At 40.4% G+C, this 4541-nt stretch overlaps 1 pseudogene; it reads left to right on the forward strand.

Moving 5' to 3' along the window:
* The first annotated feature begins 1772 nt into the window (after positions 1–1772).
* On the forward strand, positions 1773–3719 carry LOC119567387 (annotated as a pseudogene).
* Positions 3720–4541: the final 822 nt, after the last annotated feature.

The raw sequence follows: 4541 nt of genomic DNA on the forward strand, positions 1-4541 counted from the left end.
GAGAGTGGCAGAATCGAGCTCTAATTACTTTGCTGTTGGCTCTCAGATCCTGTATTTATGATGCTGTTGGGACCTGTTGACGTTTGATTGCACTCAAGATCCTCCCATGATGTCCTTGGGACATCCTGTAGCATGTCAGCTATGATCTGCCAACTGCTGCTATAAGAGGCAGGTATTTAATTGAAAGCATTTGCTGCCCTCGTTAGTGAAAATACAATGAATGAATAATCTAACTGTGGTTCATATGTGCCCCCCCCCCCACCCCATTAGTGTGCACATGATAATCTTCAATGTATTTATCCTGTCCCCATTCTGTAAAGTAGGAATTATCCCAATTTCACACATGGGAAACTGAGGCCCAGATTTTTAAAGGGAGTTAGGTGCTGCTGTGCTCAGTGTTGCATTGTTTAATGAACTAGACACCATTAAATTGGGCTTGAATAAAGACTGGGAGTGGATATGTCATTACACAAAGTAAAACTATTTCCCCATGTTTATTTCCCCCCCTACTATTCCTCACACGTTCTTGTCAACTGCTGGAAATGGCCCATCTTGATTATCACTACAATAGGTTTTTCTCTCCTGCTGGTAATAGCTCACCTTACCTGATCACTCTCGTTACAGTGTGTATGGTAACACCCGTTGTTTCATGTTCTCTGTGTATGTAAAATCCCCCTACTGTATTTTCCACTGCATGCATCCGATGAAGTGAGCTGTAGCTCATGAAAGCTTATGCTCAAATAAATTTGTTAGTCTCTAAGGTGCCACAAGTACTCCTTTTCTTTTTGTGGATACAGACTGACATGGCTGCTACTCTGAAAGAAAAAGTGAGAGACTTGGAAAGACTAGGAGAGAATCAGAAAACATGCATTGTATTGGATGCTAAACATGTTAGCAGCATTGATGACCTCAGAGGTGAGACAGGCACCCCCGAATGCAAGACAACAAATAGGAGATAACGATGGGAAGCCTGACAATAACCATCAAATGATAACAGCAGAAAACCCCAAGATTAACACCACTTAAGGATTAATGATTACAGGATGACATTGCAAAATGCATGGACTCAATTGGGAATTTACAACTATAAAGCTGGGGTTTTTTGCCATGGAACTCTGGGTTCAGTCCTGCAAAGCCTCAGAGCATCGGATCATGACCGACAGAGCCCAGCTCCTCACTCGTGTTCAATCTAACTGGCCATTAGATTGACTCGAGCTACAACAGACTGGTAACTATAAACAACAACTGGCAGAACTCTGTGTGTGTGTGTGTGTGTGTGTGTGTGTGTGTGACTGAAAAGCATATGCTAACTGTTGTATTTTCAATAAATGCGGCATATTTGCCTTTTCCCCCTGAAAAGATCCCGTGTGCTTTGTATGAGTATAACATCCTCGCTTCCTCCATATCCATATATCGTTTCATACACGCTCTCATTGTTCTTACTTATAGCCTTCCCCTCTTCTAGAATCAAACCTACATGTTTCTGCCAGGAAGTTCTCGAAATTCCTCGCTTTCTCACTCCATATCTTTCAGACAGGTAAATCTTATTTTTGACGTTCATTATTCATTCTTTCCATATGTTCAAACCATCTTAACTTTCCAATTATTATCCTGTTTGCAATTTAATTTTAAAATTTATATTATCTTCTTATCCTAACATTACTTACCCTATTAATCAATGTTCTCACGCACATATTTCTCAATAAAAGCATTCCCAGTGCATTTATTCAGCTTTCATCCTCATATCATAAATTAAGTATACACCCGGGGTAATGGAATTTATATTAATTATTTTTATGCCTAATTTACAGACGGCAAAGCGAGGCCCAATCCACATATTTATCAAGCAGAGACATCCAGTTGCTGAACACGCAGGTAATTCTGAATCAGATGACGGCAATGTAAATGAAACCGAAGTATTGTAAACTAAAAGAGTTCGTACTAGTTTTACTCGGAAATATGACTCCTCATACATTCAGTTCGGTTTTGTAGCCATGAATGATGGTGGAGTGCCAAAACCGCAGTGCGTTATTTGTGGCGATGTGTTGGCTAACAATGCAATGAAGCCGCCAAAGCTCAAGAGGCATTTAAATACAAAACATAATGAAATTAGTTCAAAGCCAAAAGAGTTCTTTGAAAGAAAGCATGTTGATTTAAAAGGCCGTCAGAAACCGATCTTTTAAATGTCACATATAAATACTTGTGCTTTGCGAGCTTCTTATAAAGTAGCACTTCGGGTTGCTAAGGCTAAAAAGCCATGCACAATCGGTGAGACACTAGTGATAGGCTGTATTAAAGATGTCTGCATGGAAATACTGGACGAGCCAGCGGCAAAGAAAGTGGATCAGGTGCCACTTTCAAATGACACTATAGCTCAGCGAATTCACAATCTGGCTCATGATATGGAAGATCAGCTCATAGGACAGATTAAATTAGCAAAGTACTTTTCTTTTCAGCTTGATGAACGTACAGATGTTGCTAATACAGCAATTCTGATGGTGTATGTGCGCTTTGAACATGAGGGTGATTCGAAGGAAGAGTTTTTGTTTTCTGCTTCACTACCAACAAAAACAACTAGTTCTGAAGTGTTCAAGACTGTGAGCGACTACATCGTTAACAAACGTGGGCTGGATTTCAAGTTTTGTGTAGGCGTCTGTTCTGATGGTGCTGCCGCCATGACAGGACGGCATTCGGGAGTGGTTACCCAGATTAAGGCGCTTGCACCCGAATGCAAGTCGACGCACTGCTTCCTTCACTGAGAAAGTCTTGCAACAAAAGAAATGTCAACAGAACTAAACAATGTGCTCAGCGAGGTTGTAAAAATTGTGAACCATGTAAAGGCGAATGCTTTAAATTCGAGACTATTCGCTGCATTATGTGATGATATGGAAGCTGATCATAAACAGCTCCTATTGCAGGCCGATGTACGTTGGTTATCAAGGGGAAAAGTCCTGTCAAGAGCATCTGAGCTCCGAAACGAGCTTGCCGAGTTCTTCAGGACATAAAACCAAATTGGTCACAATTGTTCCGAGATGTGGATTGGATAGCCAAGCTGGCTTATTCGGCTGATATCTTTGCCATCTTTAATGATCTCAACACCTCCATGCAGGGAAGGATGGCTTCGTGTCTTACAATGGCAGACAAGATGGACGGACAGAAACGAAAGCTAAAGGCATGGAAGAGTCGAATGTCAAGAGATTGTTATGACATGTTTCACAACTTAGCGACAATCATCGCCGATGCAGGTGAAGACCTTGATGTTACATCTCTACGAAATGTCATCAGTGAACACTTGACGAATTTGGCAGAATGTTTTGAGTTTTACTTTCCAGCAGAAGATCCACGGAAAGGGACTGGATGGATCCAAAATCCATTTATTCCATTGAAAGATGAACTTAAATGTCACTATGGAGGATAAATTGTTGGTGCTGGCTGCTGACAAAAGATTGAAGATGAGTTTCAAAACTACGACATCACTAGCTTCCTTTTGGATAAAAGTGAAAGCAGAATATCCTGAGCTTCCTGAAATTGCTCTGAAAACTCTTCTCCCATTTCCTTCAACATGCCTCTGTGAGACTGGCTTCTCAACCATGAGTGTCATTAAGACAAAGTACAGGAATAGTATGGATAGTCATTCTCCATTGCATGTGGTACTGTCCTCAATTGAAGCATGACTGGATAAACTGACAAAGAAGAAGCAGGCTCACCTTTCACATTAGTAAAGGTTAAGGTTTTAACATGCCTATTATTGTGTTAATAAATTTTTTTATAATATCTTTGTTAGGAGACTTTGCGGGTTTAATTTTTTAATATTTTTTCATTTGTATTGTAATATTGTATTATTTGTTTACAAAATAAACATAAAATAAAAAATGTCTGCCAAATTTTATTTTATTCATTATATTGTTTCTGGTATAAATTAATATTACTATGAATGTTCAAATAATAGTTTCTTGGATCGTAAACGAATAATAGTCATTTTATACTATCCGCACAGACGTACAGCCTTTCAGTCAGTCTTCAATGTATTTAAATGGGAACATCATGTACGCCACACTCCCATTCCAATTAATACAGTGAAGAATGTTCGTTTTTCTGATCTGATGTGCTACGTGCCTATGCAAAAATGACAATAATATGGCACAAATATGGTACCGGTCCCTGGCAAATATGGTACCGGTCCCTGGCACATTGGGGGAAAAAAATTGCAGGTCCGCCACATCAGATAGTTTGAGAAGCACTGCTCTAGAGCACCAGGCAAGTGCAGGTTGTCATGGGGCTCTGTGAGCATTATTCCTGTGGGTAGCAGACAGCCATACAAAATGGAGTGGCCAATAGAGGGGAGAGATGTATCACTCTGCACAGTAATGCTGGCGTTGTATATTCATGATGGATAGCCCTCCATAGGTTGGGGGTTTGGATAAGCCTCTAAATGTTGTTCCCTGTTTTTCTGAACATCCCGAGTCTGCAAAACTGAGCAGGAGGCCTCAAGGGAACAAGCTGTCTTGGGAGATTGTCAGCACTTCCTCTTGTGGCAAATG

This window comes from Chelonia mydas, chromosome 11 (genome assembly GCF_015237465.2).
Source record: "Chelonia mydas isolate rCheMyd1 chromosome 11, rCheMyd1.pri.v2, whole genome shotgun sequence".
NCBI classification, from domain to species: Eukaryota; Metazoa; Chordata; order Testudines; family Cheloniidae; genus Chelonia; species Chelonia mydas.